The 15,112-nt window shown below is 49.6% G+C and overlaps 1 non-coding gene across 1 annotated transcript; it reads left to right on the top strand.

Moving 5' to 3' along the window:
* Nucleotides 1–10,323: 10,323 nt before the first annotated feature.
* Nucleotides 10,324–10,518, top strand: LOC148091712 (small nucleolar RNA SNORA74). Its single transcript, XR_015715610.1, has one exon. It is a non-coding gene; the product is annotated as a small nucleolar RNA SNORA74 (small nucleolar RNA).
* Nucleotides 10,519–15,112: the final 4,594 nt, after the last annotated feature.

Here is a 15,112-nt window from a genome sequence, read left to right as displayed (position 1 = left end):
GTAAGCTTCCTGCTAGTAAGCAAACACCAGGCTGGGTAATCAGGCACAAAACAGATGGCCAGCTGAGAAGACAGCTCTGAGGGCAGCTTAGAGGATTACATAAAGCCAGGTCTCAGCATGAGTCTGGAGTGGGTTCAACCACCATCTGCCTGGTGAATTCTGAGCCTCGGGCAGGGAATGCATGTGTCACAAAGGCCGAGGGTCTCCTGCTTTCTGTTCTGGTTCTGTGGTCTGGACACCGGATCCTTTGCCTAAGACCCCCCATGATGCCTCTGTCTGTGTGTCTGAGTCTGCTTTGTTGGCTTCAGGTTCCCTCCCTGGTGGTTGTTTTTTCTGGGTGAGACACCACAGTACCAAGTCCGAAGTGAGTGGTTTGTGAGTCCAGAAGGAGGCCTCCTGTGTCTGTGGGATGGGGGTTTAGGGTGAACAGGGCCTGGCAGAGCCCTGATCATACACATCTGCTGATTCCCAAGGGAGGGCTGAGGTCTGGAAACTTCTACTCCAAAGGGACAGAGGACAAAGAGAACTGCAGACGGGGCCCCAGGCCCCCTAGAACCAGAGACGAAGCTGGAATGAATTGTTCCCTAGAGTCTTATCCCCAACACCGACCCATCCAGCTCTGCCTGCCCTCCTCTACATGCATCTCTCCTGACAGCCATGGCCAGGCTCAGAACAGGACTGTGGTGCGCAGGCTGCTCACATGCCTGTCTCAGTCCTCAGCCAGATGTCCAGGGGCATGGAGCTCTGGGCTGGGCTGGGCAGTGTACTGGGCCTTCAGGAGAGCTGGCAGTGGGAGGGAGAGATTCACACACATTCTGTGTGAAACCTGGTGGATCACCCACCATGCCTCCTACTCTCATGACAACCACACAGGGGTCGGGGATGGCATGGGGCTGACCCCTGGGGGGCAGGAACAGCCATAAAGGCTCAGTCCCAAACAAGGGTGCCATGGGAGGGCAGTGTGGAAGGAAAGACCAGGACTCTGACTCTCCTGCCCATCTGACTGCCTGCAGGGCTATTGCTTGTGTTATGGGCACCTGGCTGGATCGGGTGAGATATTTCAGCCAGCCCCTCCATTTCTCCTGGTTCACCCTGGAGCAGGCCTTTATGTGGGGCAAACACCCGGCCTCACACATGCTGCACTGGGTCCCAACTGTTTGGGTCCAGCTGGAGCATCTTGAGCCCACTGGGGCAGAGCTGGAAGGTGAGGGGGCTGCAGTCTGGGAAGAAGATCTGCGGGTTGTGGGGTTGGGGTTTCATGGGCTGGAGGACCCTCAAAGGCAGTGGCATCTTTCCTGTCTCTGGGAAGGCATGGGAAAGTGAGGCATGTGGGTGAACCCGTCTATCTAACCTGCTCCAGAACCACCTCCAGAGCTGCATAGTAGTCCAGAACCAGAGGAAGGGCCTGCTCCGGTGCTAGAGCCTGGTTCAGCTGTGCCAGTGCTGGAGCCAGTGCCACCTCCATCAACCCCTCCAGACGTGGAGCAAGCACCAACATCCCCTTCAGCCCCAGGGCCAGCTCTGGAGGTGGAGCCACCTGGACCACCAGCTCTCATGAGAATTCTGAGAGCAAAGGCAGATCCAGCCCCAGCAGGCGACTACCCCCAGGCTGTGACCCCTAAACACCTAAGGGAGACGAAGTACAGCATCCGCCCCTTCCCTTCAAGACTAGTGGCAGAGCAACTCACAGCAATGGATGCGGTGAGCAGGGAGCTCTCCAGGTAAGGTGGGAGAGGCCTTCCCTCTATCCTTAGCTGCCCAGACCTGCCTTTCCCTACTCTGTACTCTTATGATCTGTACTCTCTACCACTTGGCACCCATGGGTCCTGACAACTTTCGTAACCCCTGAGCCTTTGCTGTCCACCTGCGGACATGGGGGGGACACTCACAAGATCTCCTGCAAAGTTGTTGTGCAGATCAGATGAGGGCCATCACACAGAAAGCTGGGTGGTGTCTGGGCAATAGAGAGCTCACTGTGTGCAGCAAGGTCCATGGGTCGCCCATCCCTGTGCCCATGAGGCTCAGCGGCTTCAGCACGTATTAGGCACCTCATGTGTACTGAACTAAAAGGAACACAAGCAGCCAGTGGTTGTTACTGCCACTGAATGCGGATCTGGGCCAGAGGGGTCATCAGATCCTGCAAGAAGCCCCTTGGTGAGGAGACGTGAGTCACATGCTAGACTTTGGGGTAAGTGAGGAAGGGCTAGAGGCAGGTGCTCCTGTCCCTTCCCCATCAGTCTTGGGCCCTGGGTCATCCAGGACTGGGTGCTCTCAGCGGACAGAGAATGAATCCCAGGGACTCCAAGGCAAAGGCCATATCCCCAGTCTTGAGTTTCAGCCTTGACCACTGACCCCTGCGGGAAATTGGGGACCCTGAGCTGGGGTGTGGCAGGGCTGGTTGACACTGCCCTTTCTCCCCTGGAGCTGTTCACAGAGGTGCTGCATTCTCAGTGCCTGGGCTCCATGTGGTCCCTCTGGGAAAATCCTGCCAATAGAACAGCTGGAACCAACTTCCCATGACACCATGGTGCAGTTCAATTGCGTGGCCATTTGCGTGATGACCACCTGTCTTGAGACCTAAGCATGATGGCCCAAGACAGGGCCAAAGTCACAGAGTACTGGATTAAGGTGGCCAAGGTATGAGATGAGAGGCCCAGAGGAGTCCCTATGTGGAGCCTTCAAAAATGCCTCCACTGCTTTGTCAACTGTGAGGACTGAGGCCTGAGGCCTGAGCCCCAGCACAGACTCTAGGTCCTCTCTCCAAGGGCATGCTGACCTTGAATCTCAGGTCCCAGTGGTGGAAGGCTCACTTCCTACCTGGCTCCTTCCTTGGGTTGAGCTAAGACTGTCCTCTCTGTATTGGTTTTTGGGTGCTAAACGTGTCCACCCTGAGCATCTGCCTCAGCCAGGAGTGGGTGTCAATTGAGGGAGACTGAAGCTCGAGCTCCAGCTCCTCACCTCACAGCGCATCTCCCCCCTTCCCAGGAGTGCCGAACCTTGGGGAACTTCTCTTTGCTCCATGCAATCCTGTGAAGTGTAGAAAGCAAGCCAGTCCATCGGCTGAAGATGTGGAAGGAAGTTCTCAGGTGTGGAGGCCTCTCCCATCATAGGATGGGGGTGTCTTCCATATGTTTCCCAATGTCCCCTCACCACCTGAGAGGCAGCCAACCCTGGGGACAGGGACCGGGTTCATGGGCGTAGTCTCTAAGCCTCCCTGGGACTTCAGGTCACCAGCTCTGTTTTAATAGTCAGTTCCCCTAAGTGTCAGAGACTGCATAGAGCCAAATAGGAGATTGGCTAGTGTTTCCAGCACCAGAACCTTATGCCCAGCTGAAACCAGAACTGGTCAAAACTGCTCAAGAGCAATGGGAATGGGGGCCCCGGTGACCAACATGAGAGCCCAGCCCCAGTCCCATGGACACGGTCCTGCTCAGACGAACCCATGAGGACCCTCACCCCGGGAGTTTGAAACTTTAGATTGTCAAAAGGAATTTGCCCTTAATGCCCCTCCCCCATCATTCCTAGACATGTCTTTCCTCTGTCATGCCCCTCAGGAAGAGCAGAGTCCAAATGAGAAAACTATGTGAGGAGAACAACCCAGTAACAGGAAAGAAGCTCATGAAGGTAGAGCTAGGCTGGACTTCTGGAAAGACAAGATGGTGGGGGAAGCCGGGACGGTTCAGGGTGTGGCTTTGGTCATTTGTCCCTTAAAGAATCTCTGAAAATGTTCACCCTCTCTGTCCCGATAAGCAGAAAGAGGATCTCTTTGGTCCATGGGCAGGTGGGGGGCAGTTTCAGGGGCAGGAGGCCAGGTCCCGGCACAGAGTGGTGGTGGCTGGGCTGCTCCAGGATGGGGTGCAGGCATGGCAGATTAAGCGCGTCTCTGGCTTTCAAGCAGGTCCATCCCGCTGGCACTTCGCTTCTTCTAGGCTGTGGGGTGAATGGGATGGGTGGGTGCCTTTCTTCGCCAAACCACCCCACCCTGTCCTTAGGAAGCCAGAGCCCTGCTGTTCCTTCTGTCTTCATCACACCTCCAAGGGGAGCGACCCTGCCTGCCCCAGGGGAGGGCCCTCCTGGGGATTTCCATGGGCCAGGTGAACATAAGGGCTGCTTGGCCCCCGGTCCCCTTTGTTGGAACAGACACAGAGAGGTGTTCATTCTGTGACTTCTCAATGCCCCCTGTAGCACTCGCTGCCAGTCACAGGATTCTCACTCAGCGCTCAGTGGGCACTAACACAGGCCAGGGAGCTTCTGAGAAGTGTCTGGGGAACTGGGGCATTGTTAGTGAGGTGGGGAGCTGTAGCTCTAACTTCGGTGTCCTTGAATTGACACAACCCATCCCGGGTAGGACGGATGCTCAGGGTGGGCACATTTAGCACAGACTTCTGATGCTTCCTGTCCATGAGGAGGTAAAGTGTTCTGTCACCTGCTACCCTGCCAGTCAGATGGGACACCCTGAGAATCCTGTCCCCAAGGGTAAAGAAAGACTACCGCCCAAGGGAGGGTCCTGGGCATTCCTTGGGGAGGTAAAGGTTTGGCATGGCCTTGGTATTAGTCTGATGGGCAGAGAATCCAGTGTGGTAGGCCAGGCCGGGCTGCTCAGCCAGTCTCCTGAAACACCTGTCCATCTATGCCTTGGCCCACTGGGGGCCTGGGCACAACCTGAGAGCCCAGAGGACAGGGCTCTGGACAGTGATGGGAATGGTGAGGGCAGATGGGACAAAGCCTCTGGCTGAGAGGGGCAGGTGGCCTCTCCTATGTGGGCTCCTGAGCCAGTCACTGTTCTCCTTCGGGTCCCCTGTTTCCTAGTGAGAGAGGTGGAGGGACCACCATCCTGGGCTACAGGACTCACAGGGTGCTCACAAAGATCAGACAGGAAAGGACGGTGCAGAGCCCCCTTCACTATTCCACCTGGAAGAGTAGGATGAGAGCAGTGATGCCAGTAACGACACTGAGTCCTCAAGAGGCCCTGTGAGTTAGGTGGAGATCTCACACTTTCCAGAGGAGGAAGCAGGTCAGGGAGGCCCGCTGCTGCCCAAGGCCACACATCAAGTGAGCATTGTAGCTGAGAGCTTGCCAGAATCAGAGCATGCTGGAGACACAGTAGCCCTGGCACCAGCTGATCTGGGTCTGATGTCCAGAGTGTGAGGTTGGGATGGAGGGGGAAAAGGGGTGGGGGGAGTATGTGCTCAATGACCATGTCCTGGACCCTGGCAGAAGCAGCCTTCCAGATTTGTCACTCTGATACTGAGCACAGAAGAGGCTGCATAAGAAGTTGAGTGAGCCTGTCTGGTGGGTGCTCCAGGGTCAGAGACAGGGGGTTCTGTCTGAGCTGGGTGCAGCAAACCTATGGGGGTGGGGCTGGCTCAGGACCACAAGCCCTGTGATTTGCCAAGATAGGCCCTGAAATGTGTTTAGGAGTTTTATTGGAGAGTGAGGGATGGGATAATTGAGGGGAGGCTCAAAGGGTCCTGGTCTGCTCCATGTGGGATCCCTGGGGTGGGCCAAGCAGCTGAAGATGGCAGGCTTTCAGGGGAGGCTGTGTTGACACAACTGAGAGCAGGGGCTCATCCCACCTTCACTGATTACCCAATGTGTCTCCTTCCTTGGGAAATTTCTAGGTGACCTGATGATGCTGGAAAGAGACAGATTTGGAGGTGGATGACCAGGATTAACCTTTGGGGAGAGAGCCCTGAATTGTCAGTAGAGCTGCCCCTGGGGGCTTGTCCATATAGCAATCCATGTCTCTGTAGTCTGGAGCCCAGAGACTAGCCTGGGTCCAAGTCCTGTCTTTCTGAGTTTCCCATCCCCTCCTGGGACCTGGCAGTATTGCAACATGAGTAGGGGTGGGCCCAGGGCTAACCATGCCTGGGGCGGCTCTTTCTGATAGACTTGGGTTCTCTGCCTTGCAGGGGAATCAGGTCCACAGAGAAAACCAGAGGAAGGTGAGTGGCTGTGGGACCTCCTGGGGGCAGGGGAAGGAGTGAAAATAGGGGACATGCACGACAGCACACTCCCGGGCTCCATCCCCTGCATCATACATCTATTGGGAGGCTTTTATAACAGAGGTGGGAGACCCCTACAGTTGGTGGCTGGGGTAGGGGGATGGCATCCAGGACAGCTTTCTGGAGGAAGAGCTGTTGCCCAACTATGAGCATGGGTAGGGTCTGGATGGAATTAGTGGAAGGGCAGTGCCCATGTGCAAAAAGACCCTGGACCTATCCCCTGCCCCGCTCCTCACTCGAGCTGTGTTTGCATCCTCTCTCTCTCCAGCACCAGGAACAGAAGGAAATGGAAAAGATAGTGGAGCTGCAGGAGGCTACTGAGAAATATGACATAGAGCCTGAGGAGCAATTCAGGGCCTGGTTCCTGGCCCTGGATCACACACCTGGGCCTGAGGCAAGAGGTGAGCTCCAGCAGGAGTTGGGTGAGAGTAGTGGTGGGCTCTCCCTGTGGATAGTCCAGAGAACCTGTGTCCATGGCTACTGGGTCAGCCCCAGACCTTGCTGTGTAGCACCTCCTAGAGCACCTGACGCTGGGAGGGACACCTGAGGTGTAACTCCTGGGAGCTCACAGGTGCCACTCTGTCCCGCAGTTAACTCCTGTCCTGCCAGCTGGAGCCCCAGTCCTAGATGTCCAGCTGTAGACTTGGGTCAAGAACATCATCTGTCACCGAGTGTCCAGGTGGGCAAAGCAACTTCTTCACCAGCAGGGACACTGCTGGGCCCTCAGGAGCACTGGGGAGCTGCTTCTGCCCTGGAAGGACAGTGGTAGTCCTACTGGTGCATTCTGCCAGGAGGGAGGGGAAACACCTACAACTTTCCTACAATTCTCCCCAAGGCCTCTTCATCCATAGAAGGGATGATGGTTATTTATGGTCAGCAGGCTTTGGAGACCAGCTCTGCTAAAGTCCCAGGGGCAGGGATTTCTGTCCATATGTGTCAGCTCCCGTCTGGCTGGGAGGGCACATTTTCCCTGTGAAAGGAAACTACATCTTGGACTAGAGCTGAGACACTGATGATGTCTCACCAGAGCAGAGCGTAGCAGACCAGGGCAGGTCAGAGGGAAGCCGATCAAAGCAAAGCTGTCTAGCCAGACAGGCCGCAAACTGTTATTGTCATGATGGGGGTTGACAAGTCTGAAGTCTGTGAGCAGACCAGCACGCTAAAAACAGCAACATGTTATACTGTGAACTGAGGTAGAATTTCCTCTGTACCAAGGAATCTTAATTTTCACTCCTAAGGGTTTCAGCTGAGTTACAGAACCCACCCCGTTTCCAGGGAAATTACCCCCAAAGTCAACTGATTCCAGATATGTTTGGTCCAATAACTGTGTGCTATAGCCCAGCCAAATGGACACAACTCTCACCATCAAAAGTTGCGGCAATTCTTTATCTAGATTAAGTATTAGACCCGTCCCTGATATTTGCTTTGCTACTATTTCCTCCCTTTCTATGGGTAGTCTTTTTTCTCCTGATAGTGTCCTTTGATGCACAGAAGTTTGGCACATTTATGAGGTTTTTTGTTTTTCAAGTAACAAAAAATTGTGCTTTGGAGCTCAACAAATGTTCACTCACTGATTTAAGAAAAAGAACCCAAAGAACACCTGGCTACCATGGCCAACTTGGCTGACCTCGAATGGTTGCCAGCTTACCTCTATGCCCTGTCTTACCATTTTGACCAGTCTTAATTCTGTGACCTGTTGAAACGTGATACCCCACAAAGCTGGGTTGGAGCCTCTGCAGGGTGACTCTCCAGCAGGCTCAGAGAAGGGCTCCCCAAGTTCTTGACATATTCAAACTCAGACTTGGCTGTTGAAACAGAGCTGGACACAAGGAGAACTAGGGAAGCCACCAGTAAAGGGACAGCAAGTGCTCCCAGGGAATGAGGAACCAGGCTGGCTGGGGTGTAGGAAAGTCGGGGGGGGGGTGTCCAGGCAAATATACGGCCCTTGGGTGGGTTGAAAATGTTATCCCAACCATTAAGGCTTTTTGGCAGGAAATGACATGATCTGATATATATTTTTTAAAGATCACTCTGTGATTTGGCATTTGAAATAAAATTTGAAAGGGTAGGATTTATACAGATGAAAGACTGTGACATGTGCTTCAGATACAGACAGTGGAAACATGGCTTGAAGGCAGGACAGATGAACACTGGAGACCAAAACCCACACTCTCAGAGACCTGTGTGTGATGGCACAGGATAGGGAAACAAAATACCTCCATGGAGAGGAGGGCAGGGTGGACGGGGTCCCTCCATGAAGAGGGCAGGGCATGGAGGACCAGAGATCCTTCATGAAGGGGGCAGGGCATGGAGGACAGGGTATCATCTATTGAGTTGAGAGGGCAGTGGTGACAGGAGACCGTCCATGGCGGCAGCAAGGCAGGGTGACAGGGTATCATCTATTGAGGTTAGAGGTCAGGCAGGAAAGGGGACCCTCCATGGAGGTCAGAGGGCAGGGAAAAAGGGGAAGTTCCACTGAGGGAAAAGGACAGGGAGGGCACAATAGGAAGGGCAGGGAGGACATGGGATGCTTCTTTAAACGGGAAGTTCTGGGGGTACAGAGGACCCTCCAAGGAGGAAAATGGGCAGGGGGACACGGAACCCCACTACTGAGAGGACAGGGCAGGGGGACATGGAACCCTCCATGGTGAACCAGGAAAGGTAGGCAAAGAGACCTAATTTGGAGATGAGAGTGGTGGGAGACAGGGCACCCTCCATGGAGGGGAATGGGAAGAAAACAGGGAATCCCCCTCTGCGGGGGCAGGAGGTGGAGGACAGGAAATCCTCCATGGAAGGGCAGGGGCGAAAGGAAAGAACATCTTACATGAAGTTTATAGGGCAGGAGGGACAGAGGACCTCCGTGGATGGGGCAGGGAAAGGGGACAGCACACCCTCCATGGAAGGGTATGGTCCTGGGAATAGGAAACCTCCCTTTGAGGGGGCAGGGCAGAAGAACAGGGCAATCTCCAAGCAGCTGACAGGGTAGGAAGGACAGGGGGACCCTAAGTTGATGGGGCAGGGCAGGGAGGATTGGGGAATCTTCATAGGAGGCATGGCAGGGGGACTGGGGACTCTTCATGGAGGGAGTTGGGCAGCAAGATCAGGCACCCTCGATAAACAGGAATGGGCAGGATGACAGGAAACCCCCCCCATGAAGGACAGGGAAGGGGTCAGGGCACCCTCCATGGAAAGAGCACACAGGGATATAGGGAACCTCCCTGAAGTTTGTCCTGCATTGGACAGGGGACCTTCCTTGGATGAGGCTGGGCAGAGGAATAAAGGACCCTCCATGGAGGGGAGGGGGAATGAAAAACAAGTGACCCTCTACAGAAGGGGGAAGGTAAGGAGGACAGGGGAGCCACCATGAAGTGGGCAGAGCAGTAGGGTGAGGAGAGGACGGAGAGGGGACAGGGGACACCGTCCTCTCCGTGTAGGGTCCCCTGTCCCCCATGGAAGGTTCCCTGTACCCCTTCCATCAATATTCCCTTTTCCCCCTGCCCTTCCATTCCTAGGGTCTCTTGTCCCCCTGCCATTCCCCTCTCACATCCCCTTTTCTCCCTGCCCTGCCACTTCCCAGGGTTCCCTGCATCCCCTACTCTTACCTATCTGTGATTGGTTCTTTTCCCGCCCTGCTTGTTCCCTCCATGGAGGATCTTCTGTTCCCTTGCCATGTCTCCTCACTCATAGGAAACTGTGCTCTAGTCTCTCCAGTCTTCATCTCTCTTCCCTCCAGGCCAAGTGCCCACTCTCTACCAGAAGCACATTTCTCACCCTCTTCATCTAAATCCTACCTGTGTCAAGACACATCTCAAGTATTATTTCAAATGTCAAATCAGAGTGATCTCCACAAGGAAGGGGGTGTGTGGGGAGGGAGAAAAAGTTATAGGGGTTACATATGGGGATGGAAGGAGACTTGACTTGGGGTGGTGAACGCATAGTATGATATACAGATGGTGCATTACAGAACCGTGTACCTGAAACCTATACAATTTTATTAACCAACATCACCCCAATCAATTCAATTAAAAATAAATAAAAAGTGGTGGCATTTGGAGGGTGATGAGATCATGAGGGTAGATTCCTCAGGAACAGGATCCCTTTTAAAGAAAACCCTAGACAAAAGTTATTGGCGGATCACTTTGTAAATTACATTTCTAACCTCTATGCTGAAAATGTGAAAATAATATTGAATGTCTGCTCTAACTGGGAAAAAAAATAATTTTCAATAAAAATGCTTCAAGTAAAATAAAAGTCAGAGTGATCTTTAACAAATATAAATCAGATCATTTCACTGTAGTGCCTAAAAGCCCTAAATGGCTCCAGCAGTGGTCAGCTGTCCAGAGGGCATCGCCTGTGATGGTGGGACACTACTGGGATAGGAATGCCCTGTCTTCTTCCTCCAGTTGCTCCCATAACTGTTTTAGTGGCACCGGGCACTGGTGCAAGGCAGAACTGTGCTTCCTTGAGGGCGAGCTAAGCATCACTTCGCTGCTCTGGTGTGGTAGCACAGAGAACAAAATATTTTTAAAGCTTCAAAGATTCTAATAGCAGTTTCAACCCACTCAAGAGATCTTTATCTGCCCTTCCCTGCACCCCAGCCAGCCAGGCTCACCCAGCCTTGAGGACAGAAGGCTAGGACATTGCTCCCCAGGCATCCAAGGTACATTCATCTGGTCAGATGTCTGAGCAGAACTGCAGTTCTCTTAGGATGGAAATGGAGGTAGGCATCAGACAGGATCAGCCAAACATGAGGACACTAAACTTTTCATGACACAGTGACTGGATCACAGCTGCAGGACCCCTAAATGGGCTCTTTCCCCCACAGCGTCCCAGCAGACCCAACAATTTCCCACAACAGGTAGTGGCTCCTGCCCTCTGGGAACACAAGGACCCTCTGCAAAGCCTTTGAGCTCATGCAGCTGATCTCAGGCTGCACATTACAGACACCTAAATCCTGGGAAGTGGACTGTTTTGACTTTTTAATTCCATTCTTTCAAAGACAGCCAGGCCTGGGTCTTTTGTACACTGCTCAAAGGTGCACGAGCATCCAGCGAGTAACAGCTAGACATGGTATACCTGTGACATTTACTGAGTAGCCTCAGACAAAGCACTGACACTGAATTTGAACCTGTATCAAACTAGTGACCACCACTCTCCCCTACCTGGGGACTCACTGAGATCCTACCTCATGCAACTTGAGTAACTCCAGAGGCTCTTTCAGGGACTTAGCCTAACAGGCCGCCAGCACATGGAGGATGGCAGCAGCGGATCATGGGGAGCCTTTGGACCTTTGCTGATCTTCCCCAAGGCTCAGTGCTAGTAAAAAGCCAGCTTGGTGTAATGACTGAATGTTCTTGCATTCAGTTAGGCCCAGCAGAGGCAGCCACCAACTGTGAGTTGCTTTGTAGCTCCAAATACATGGCCCTGGGCCAGTCACAGGAAGCATCTGACATTGGCTAACACCAGAGTCCCTCCCAGGAGACTCTAGGTCCAACGTGCTCAATGGCCAGCTACAGATAATATCAGAGCAGGATCCAATTAATTCTCAATTGATTAATCTAATTCACAAGCTAAGTGGATCCAAAGGGAGATCTCAACAAGAACCAGACTCTGCCGAGACCAATTCTATTTCACATGATCAGCACCTGCACAGCAGCTTGTACACTGTGGTCAGGGTTGATCCTCACAATCATCAGCCTGGAGATCAACCCCACACACGCACGGACCAATAGCAAACAAGACAACTACAATAGGAGAGCCCACATAAAAGATACAAGGGGCATTCCCGGAGCATTGAGATCAGGTTATCAAGAAGAATGAGACACTGAGTCCCACAGGAAACCTACTACATAAGGCCACACTACCAAGACTGGGAGTCTAATAAACAGAAGCAAACACACAGAGGCAGCCAAAATGGGGAGACAATGAAACATGCCCCAAATTAAAGAGCAGGAGACATTTCCATTTAAAAAGCTAAATGAAGTGGAGGAAGCAATCTACCAGATATAGAGTGGAAAATAATGGTTATAAGTATGTTAAAGGAACTCAGGGGAAGAAAGGATGAAGACAGTGAGAAGTTAAACAAAGAGATAGTGAACATGAAAAAAGACACAAAAACCATAAAAAAAGAATCAGTCAGAAATTAATAATAAAATATCTGAAGACAAGAACACACTAGAAGAAATAAATAGCCAGGTAGATAAAGCAGAGGATTGAATCTGTGATTTGGAAGACAAGGTAGCAGAAGACACCCAATCAGTGCATCAAAAAGGACAAACAATTTTAAAAAACGAGGACAGTCTAAGGGAGCTTTGGGACAACATGAAACATAACAATATCTGCATCATGGAAGCCAAAGGAGAAAAGAAAGAGCAAGGGATCCAGAACCTTAAAGGTAATAACGACTGAAAAGTCTTAATCTGGTAAAGAAAAAAGCCACACAAGTCCAGGAAGTCCAGAGTCCCAAAGAAGATGAACCCAAAGTGGCCCGCACGAAGACACATCAAAATGAAAATGGCAAAGGTGAAAGACAGAGAATCTTAAAAGAGCATGAGAAAGGCAGTCAGTTACCAAGAAGTTAGCTCCCATAACACCGTTAGCTCCTTTCTAAACAGAAACATTTCAGGCCAGAAGGGATTGGCATGAAATATGCAAAGTGATGAAAAGCAAGGACCTACAATGAAGACTACTCTACCCAGCTAGGCTATCAATTAATATTGACTATTGACAGAGAAATAAAGAGCTTCACAGACAAAAAGTTAAAGGAGTTTGTTACCCACACAACAATATTACGAGAACTATTAAAAAAGGGGAAAAAAAGAAGAGCACAGTTGAAAGTATAAAAGGCAATACATACCGATAATCACTTCAAATGTAAATGCCTTCAATACTCCAATCCAAAGACATGATAGCTGAGTGGATAAGAAAACAAGACCCATATATATGCTGTCAATAAGAGACTTATCTCAGATAAAAGAGATACAGACTAAAATAAAAGTAAAGGGATGGAAAATGATATTTCATGCAAATGAGAATGAAATAAAAACCTGGAGTCGCAATAGCTATATCAAAGTAAACTTTAAAACAAAGGCTATATTAAGACACAAAAAAGGACACTACCTAATGATAAAGGGAACAATCCAATAAGAGCATATATCCCTTGTAAATATTTAGGCATTCCACATAGGAGCACCCAAATATACAAAGCAAATCTTGATGAAGAGCCAGAGACAGTAACACAGGCATAGCAGGGGATTTAAAACCCCACTGACATCAATGGATAGATCTTCCAGACAAAAAATCGGAAAGGAAACAGTGGCCTTAAATTATATACTACATCAGAAGGATTTCATTGGTGTCTTCAGAACATTTTCTAGGACAGACCCCATGTTAGGACACAAAACAAGCCTCAGTAACTTTAAGACTGAAATCATATCGAGAATGTTCTCTGACCATAATAATATGAAACTAGAAATAAATCACAAGAAAAACACCTCTGTACAGGTGATGTATTACAGAATTGTACACCTGAAACCTATTTAATCTCATTAACTACTATCACCTCAATAAATTCAATAAAAAAGAAAATTAAAATAATGAGATGCAAAACAATACTTTCTGGAGATGGATGGTGGTGATCGCTTAAAAACATCAGTATACTTAATGCTACTGAATTGTATACTTAAGTGTGGTTAAAATTGTTAATCTTAAGATATCTACGTTTTGCCACAATAAAATAATGATGTATAGAATTAAAGAAACAAGAATAAAAAACTGTAAAACACAAAGGCATGGAAGATATATTTACATGTTACAAACAATGAATGAGATCAAGGGGAAAAAAATCAAAAGATGCCTTGAAATAAATGAACACGAGGATTGCAACAACCCAAATCTATGGACACAGAAAAAGCAGTCCTAAGGGACAAATTCCTAACATTACAGGCCTACCTCAAGAAACAGGAAAAATCTCAAATAAGCAATCTAACTTTACACTTAGAGGAACTAGAAAAACAAAGAAAGCTCAAAGTAGAAGGAAGGAAATAATGAAAATCAAAGCAGAAATAAAAACAAAGAGTCTAAAAAAAATACAAGTGATCAATGAAGCCCTAGCCAGTGTGGCTCAGTCATTATTGTTGGTGTACCCACTGAAGAGTTGTAGGTTGGATTACTGGTTAAAGTCACATACATGGGTTGCAAGTGCAGGAGGCAACCAAAACATGTGTCTCTCTCACATTGGTGGCTCCCTCTCTCTCTCTCCCTCCCCCCTCCCCCTCCCCCTCTCCCCCCCCCTCTCTCTCCCCCCCCACACACACACCATTACCCAGTCCTTTCTTACTCCCTTCCATTCTCTCTAAAAATAAAGCAATGGAAACATTTCTTCAAATGAGGAATAACAAAAACAACAACAAAAAGAAACCCAAGAGATAACAAGATTGACAAACCTTTATCAGATAAAGATACTATGAAAAAATTATAGGCCAATCTCCCTGATGAACATTGATGCTAAAATCCTCAACAAAATATTAGCAAACTGGATCCAGAAATACATTGAAATGATCATACATCACGATTAAGTGAGATTTGTTCTGGGGATGCAAGGTTGGGGCAATATCCACATATTGATACAGCATGTGAACAAAATAAAGAATAAAAATCACAATGATCATGTCAATAGATGCAGAAAAAAAAATCAGACAAAATTCAGCACCGATTCATGATAAAATCTCTCAGAAAAGTGGGAAAAGAGGGATCATATCTCAACATAGTAAAGGCCATAAAGGACAAACCCACAGCCAACATCATACTCAATGGGCAAAAACTAAAAGTGTTTCCCTTAAGATCAGGAACAAGAAAGGGTTGTCTGCTTTCACTACTCTTATTCAATATCCTGCTGGAAGATGCAGCTACAATGTTTAGGAACAAAAAAGAAATAGCATTTGTAATGGAAAAGAAGAAGTAAAACTATCATTATTTGCAGATGACATGATACTGTATATAGAGAACCTAAAAGATTCAACCAAAAAACTACTAGAACTGATTAACAAACTCAGTACAGTACTGGTACAAAATAAATATCCAAAAATCAGTTGCCTTTTTGTACACCA

The sequence above is a fragment of the Miniopterus natalensis genome, chromosome 13 (genome assembly GCF_054644295.1).
Source record: "Miniopterus natalensis isolate mMinNat1 chromosome 13, mMinNat1.hap1, whole genome shotgun sequence".
Lineage (NCBI taxonomy): Eukaryota > Metazoa > Chordata > Mammalia > Chiroptera > Miniopteridae > Miniopterus > Miniopterus natalensis.
The sequence above is the reverse complement of the archived record's forward strand: the minus strand, read 5'-3'. Positions and strand labels throughout refer to the sequence as shown.